We start from the raw sequence: 7082 nt of genomic DNA, 5'->3' as shown, positions 1-7082 counted from the left end.
GAGAATATAGATATTTGGGATTCATAGTCAAAGGGCAAAAAAAAATTCTGCTCTTGTCTAGCAAAAGCCTTTTCATTGTTTTGGAGAGGTGTTTTGTTTTTGAAAAGATATTGGTTCTCAGAATGAATCTCAGGACCCAAGCTCATAAAACTGCTTTTCAAAAGAGAATTCATTTCTCTCTCTCTCTTTTTTTTATTTTTTATTTTTTCCTGTAAGGAAGCACTCCAAATTTCTTTTAAGTGACAAAATTTATTTCTCAGGTATTTAATTATCATTACTAATTTGTGAACCACATGCTGTTCATTACCAACAAATCTAATCTAATTCTTGAAAGATTTTGTGGCTCTATTCCTAGAGGTGTGTGAGAGAGCGAGGGAGGGAGGAAGGGAGGGAGGGAAGAGGAGAGAAAAAGGAGAGAGAGGGAGAGGGCGAGAGGGGAGAGGGAAGGGGAGGGAAGAGGAGGGGGAGTGGAGGGGAGAGAGAGGGAGGGGTGTAACGGAATGATCAGACAGCTTCTCCCAAAGTCACTGTGTGCAGATCCACAGAGATGTGTGTAGACAGGGCGTGAAACTGTATAGATTATGAGCATCTCCAGTTGATTAAATGGAATTGAAATACATTTTCTCTTTCATATCGAAAGAGGCTTAACATTAAAAAACTAATCTTTTCTGAGATAAAGTTCATTAACACAATGATTATTCATTTGGCTTTTATAATGATATTGCTGCTTAATCACCAGAACGTTACTTCCTGTGCTCGGTGGGAACCAGCAGGAAACATCTGAAGAGCAATTCTTGCCGCCCATGGGGCGAGAGCGGGGATGGTTCTAGCCCTGAGCTCAGAGCACTGCACGTCGGAAACGTGTAGTCGGACCCGGTGAGCTTTACGGCCCACGGTAACCATGGTAAAGCCGTATAACGCCGAAGCCTAAGGCTTTGCCTCAGGTCTGCCGCTTCTCCTTGGGTTGTCTGTTATGTTTCTCCAGAGCGACAGTTTTATTATAAATCAGGATTTGAGGAGGTTGAATCTTGGTAGTTGCAGACACTGCGGTATCAAGTTTGATGTCTCCTTTGACTGTTTAGCTCAGTAAACAGAGACGTGAACAAGATAAGACCAAACTATAAATCTTGAAACCTGGATCCTCCGTGGTGCAGATTCAATCCATGGTGCACCGGGAAATCTAAAGCCTCCTATCCTTGCACTGGAATGGAAACGAAGTAGAATCAAAGGATGTCACAGAAAGACAACTGTTGCCATTTTTTAATTCTTCTGAATGCAGGAAATGATAAACTCCCTCAAGGTAGCTAAATTATCAACAAGGTGTAAAATGCATGATTACCCACTAATACGTATTGCACAGTATAGTAATAGTCAGGGCTGTAAATTGTAAGTAATAGACACAAACTTTGGATGACTTAAGCAGAATATGGATGTATTAGAAGACTATTAGCTAATTCACAAATCGCGTGGTGAATCAGCTTCAGCTGGGCAGGAACAGCGAACGCTGGCAACACTTAGGGTCGACGCCAACGTCACAGCTCGTAACCATTCACACGAGGGCAGTGCTTTCACTGAATGCCGACTTCCCAGCTTGCACTGCGTGCGCATCTAGAGCCACCGTAGAAATGTGACATGATTGCCATCAGGGTGCCACTGGCCACCACAGCGGGTTCTCTACTACCTCTGCTTCTTCAGGTTCAAATGCTGGCGAGTACAGCTCTGGAGAAGGTGCATGTGCGGGGCTGGATGACACACTATGCTGGCGTCCTTGCAGCAAAAAGACCAAGTGACCTCTGGCTTTGCCACGCTCCCAAAGTGGTGAACTTCCCCAGGATATAGTTAGTTCGGATCTTGGATCTTGGTCAGTCAGAGTCTGATGTCTCCATTACCCAGCATCAGCTAAGTCTGATCGAATTACACGTTCCTAGCCGGACGTGCTTACAACCACGTTTACAAGACTGAGGACCTGTTTCTGGTTTCATTGGATCATTCAAACCCCTGTTCATAACTCCTCACCAAGCATAACTCGCTGGCCCAGAACCTGGCCACATATTTCTGCCAGAAGCTGAACGCTGTTCCTTAACAACCCACAGAACTCGTGTGGCCGCCGCGTTTGCCCACAGCCTTTCAGACGAGCGGAGTAACAGAGAGACAGAAAAAAGGGGACAGCAGGTGGAGGTGGCATAGGAGATTGTGACGGGAACTGCCAGGCCCTAGGAGGGTCTTTACAATGTTAATCCACATGTAAAGAGACACAGCAAGAGGGCGACGTAGGTTGTCCTTGATTTTACCCTCCACCTCCAACAAGAACAACAGCTATTAGAGAACAAGACACCGCTGAGAGCCTCAGTGGTGGCGAGGCTGCAGCATGCCCTGCACCGCAGGCACCAAGGCGGAATGAGAAGGTGAGGGGAGTGGCCAGGTGTTGATCGCATGGCCCCGCCCCCAAGCCAGCACAGCACAAAAAGGAGAGAGCCCGCCCCCGACCCCAGCCTCTGGTTCCTCCAATGAGAAGAAGCAGCCAAGAGACGACCATCACCCCCAGTATTGCCGGTCGCTTTGCGGGAGCCCACACGCGCAGACACGCACAAAGACGCACACGCACAAAGACGCACACAAAAACAGCAGAATGAGGAACAGAGAACCGCGAATCTACAAAACAAGGCCAAAACAATGAGCAAAATAGCAATATTAAGTCCTTACCTATCAACAATTACTTTAAATGTAAACAGAGTAAATTCTCTAATTAAAAGACATAGATTTTAAAAACAACAAGATCCAACAATATGCTGCCTATAAGAGTGTCACCTTATCCTCAAAGACACACATTGACTTAAAGTAAAGGGATGGAAAAAGACATTGCAAACGGTAACCAAAAGAGCAGGGATAGCTATACTTGTACCAGACAAAATAGACTTTAAACTAGAAATAGTAAGAGATAAAGCGGTCAGTACATCAAGAAGCTATAATTATAAATATATATATTTGTGCCCAACATCGAAAGACCTAAATAAGTAAAACTCAATCTAACAGTTAAAAGGAGAAGGAACATTAACACAGTAATAGATGGGTACTTCAGTACCATACTCTCAACAGTTAATAGATCATCCAGACAGAATGAAGAAGGAAACAGTGGACTTGACCAAATGAACCTGACAGAAATATACCAAACATTCTACCAAGCACCAGCAGGGTGCGCATTCTTTTTTAGCACACATGAAACGTTTACTAGGATGGACCAAACCGACAAAATTAAAATGAAAAAGGAGACTTTACAGCAGATATACCAGAAATTAAAAGGATCGTAGAAGGCAACTATGAACAACTATATGCCAACAAACTGGACAACCTAGAAGAAATAGAAAAAAATTCTTGAAAACATACAACTCAACAAGACTGCATCAGGAAGAAATAGAAAATCTGAGCAGGCCAGTTACTCATAAGAAGATTGAATCAGCAATGAAAATCTCCCAGTGAAGAAAAGCTCGAGATCGGACGGGTTCGCCGGTAAATTATAACAAACATTTAAATAAGAATTAACACCAATCCTTAAACTTTTTCCAAAAGTTGAAGAGGCGTGAACACTGCCAAACTCATTTCATAAAGCCAGCATTACCCTGACACCAAGACCAGCGGAGAACAGTACAGAGAAAGAGAACCACAGGCCAATATCCCTGATGCTATGGATCTAAAACTTCTAAATAAAATACCAGCAAATCGATTTCAGCAGCACAGTAAAAGGATCATTCACTGTGATCACCTGGGATCAAAGGTGGTTCCAGATATGCAAACCAGTCAGTGTGATACATTAATGCAGGAAAAGATTTGACAGAAGCAAGCATTCGTGATAAAAGCTCTTAAATTAGGCATAGAGGAAACCTCTCTCAACATTATAAAGTCCATGTATGATAAGTCCACCGCTAATATTATGTTTAGTGGTGAGAGTTTGAAAGCTTTTCTTCTAAGTTCAGGAATAAGATAGGGTGTCCGCTTTCACCACTCCTGTTCATAATAGTACTAGAAATCCTGGCTGGAGTTATCAGGCAAGAAAAAGAAATGTAAGGTATTAGAATAGGAAGGGAAGAAGTAAAATTATCTACGTTTGCCGATGACATTTTATATACAGAAAATCCTAAAGACTCAACCAAAAAACTGTTAGGTCCAATCAGTGAATTCAGTAAAGTTGCAGGATACAAAACTAACGTATAAAAATCAGTAGCATTTCTATACACTAACAATGAATTTTATGAAAAAAAATCAATTCCATTTATAGTTGCAACAGAATCAATAAAAATACTTAAGAATAAATTTGAGGAGTTGAAAGGTCTTTACTCAGAACTACAAGACATCGATGAGAGGAACTGAAGACAAGTTAATGGAAAGGTGTTCCGTGTTTATGGATTGGAAGAATTCACATTATTAAAATGTCAATAACACCAAAAGCCACCTATAGAGTCAACGTGATCCTTATGAAGATACCAATGGCATTTTTTTCCTACGGAAGTAGAAAAATCACTCCTAAAATTTATATAGAACCACAAAAGTCCCAGCATAGCCAAAGAAATCCTGAAAAAGAACAAAGCAGAAGGCATCACACCTCCTGATTTCAAGCTACACAATAAAAGTATAGTAATGGCATTAAAAATAAATAGATAAATAGACCAATGGAGCAAAATCCAGAGCCCAGAAATAAACCCGAGCAAATACAGTCAACTAATATTTGACAAGGGAGCCAAAAACACTCCCTGGGAAAAAAAAAAGAGCATTTTCAATGAATGTTGCTGGGATAATTGGATATTCACACGTGAAATAATGAAACTGGATCCACATCGTACACCACTGACAAACATGAACTCGAAATGAAGTAAAGACTTAAATGTAGACGTGAAACCATAAAAATCCTATAAGAAAACATGGGACTAAAGCTCCTTGACACGGGTTTTGCTAATGACTTTTTGGATACGACAGCTGGGGCATGAGTAACAAATAAAAAAAATGAACAAGTGGCACAACATCCAACTAAAAAGCGTCTACACAGCGGAAGAAACCGTCAACGCGGTGGGAAGGCGGACTGTGGAATCGCAAGACATATTCGCAGACTGCGTATCTGATATGAGATTAGTATCCAAAACATATGAAAACTCATAAAATTCAATAGCGAAAAAGCAAAAAGAAGACAGCCCAATTAAAAAATGGGCAAAGTGCCTGAATAGACATCTCTTTAAAGAATACGTACGAATGGCCAATAGGTCCGTGAAATGATGCTCAACATAAGTAGTTATGAGGGAAATGCAGATTAAAACCACAATGAGCTATCCCCTCATGCCTTTTAAAAATGGCCATTATCAGAAAGACGGGGGCTAAAAAATGCTGGCGTGGATATGGAGGAAAGGGAACCCTCGAAAAATCAGAAGGAGAGCTACAATATGATCCAGTGACTCCACTTCCAGAAATACAGCCAAAGAAACTGAAAACACTGACTCAGAAAGATCTCTGCACCCCATGTTCACAGCAGCGTTATTTACAGTAGCCAAGACATGGAAAAAGCCTGAGCGTTCATCAGGGGATGAAAGATGAAGAAGCTACATCCGTATACAGAATGGGGTATTATCCAGCCATTAAAAAAAAAAAAGGAAATACTATTTGTAACAACATGGATGGACTTTGAAGATATTATGCTAAGTGAAATAAATTACAGAAAGACAAATACTGTGCGATTTCACTTACATATGGAATCTAAATAAAAAACAAAAACAAATGAAAAACTCACAGAAAAGGAGATCAGACTTGTGGTTACCAGAGGCATGTTGGGGGTGGGTTGGGAGGAGGGGACTGGAGGCAGGTGGTCAAAGGTACAGCCTTCCAGTCCACGGCCACGCCACCCTGAACGTGTGCCGATCCCGTCTGATCTCAGAAGCTGAGCAGGGTCGGGCCTGGTGAGTACTTGGATGGGAGACCACCCAGGAAGACCGGGTGCTGTAGGTGTAAAAAATAAAAAATAAATGCGGCCTTCCAGCTATAAAACGAGTTGAGTACTAAGGACGCAATGGACCAGGTGACAACTACGGCCAACACTGCTGTGTGCCACGTAGGAAAGTTAAGAGAGTTCATTAATTCTAAGAGTCATCATGAGAAGATATTTTTTCTGTTTTTCTTTTCTCCTTTTTTTCCTTTTTATTGTATTTATAGGAGAAAATGGGTGTTAGCTGAAGCTATTGTGGTCATCACGTCACAATGTATATAGATGGAGCCATCATGCTGCACACCTTAAGCTTACACAGAGATGCATGTCAGTTATCTCTCAGTGAAAGTGGAAGAAATACGCCTTTAAAACAAAGGACAGAGGAACATTTTCGAAAGAAGGCACTTAGGAAAGAGCAGGCATCTGTGAGTGCGCTGGTTCCCACTGGGTCGTTTCCAAAGCTCTCCCAGATCTCATTCTCTGAGCCGAAATGATTTTGGAACTTAGAGAGTAACTTGACACCAGAGGCATGCGCGTTCATTACCGGGTTCCATTTCATTATTTTGCAAAACCCTGGTGAATAGGTCTGACTTCCACAAAGATCAAATCTGAAAAATTCCCAAGGAGATGAGGGCGAATAGGCTGCAAATCAGACGGAGGTCGCGGGTGGGCTTGAGAAGAGATGTTTGGGGATTTGTCAGATGTTAACAAAAACAGCCAACGCTAGCCCCCATCTGCGGGCAGTAAAAGGTGACCATGGCAGAAACAGATGGGACATAGATCATCCAAAGCAGGAGCTGATACAGAATTAATTCCCGTTCGATCGGCGGAGACGCTGTGTGATTTCTGCAGCGTCCCTTTGCTCTTATGTGTTCTTGTACTTATGTCGTAATCGGGTCCGACACTCTGAGTCCGCACTAGTTGGGTGATTTGCACTTAAACATTTTCAGTGAACGATGATTAAACATTTTCAGTGAACTTTTTCATTAAGTAGCAGAAACCTTATCCAGGTACAAATATGGCAGAGTATATAGTGTTTGGAATCACAGAAAGTCTCTCGACTAAGGAAGTTTTTTGAGCAGGGCCATATCTGAAAGAAACAGCCAGCAGTGTTGGAAAA

At 42.0% G+C, this 7082-nt stretch overlaps 1 pseudogene; it reads left to right on the top strand.

The window, feature by feature from the left end:
- Positions 1–5865: 5865 nt before the first annotated feature.
- LOC120582606 (uncharacterized) lies at positions 5866–5985 on the top strand (annotated as a pseudogene).
- The last annotated feature ends 1097 nt before the right edge of the window (positions 5986–7082 follow it).

Source organism: Pteropus medius, unplaced genomic scaffold, assembly GCF_902729225.1.
Source record: "Pteropus medius unplaced genomic scaffold, Ma_sr-lr_union100, whole genome shotgun sequence".
Classification (NCBI taxonomy): domain Eukaryota; kingdom Metazoa; phylum Chordata; class Mammalia; order Chiroptera; family Pteropodidae; genus Pteropus; species Pteropus medius.
Note: the sequence above shows the minus strand (reverse complement) of the source record. Positions and strands in the feature narration are given on the sequence as shown.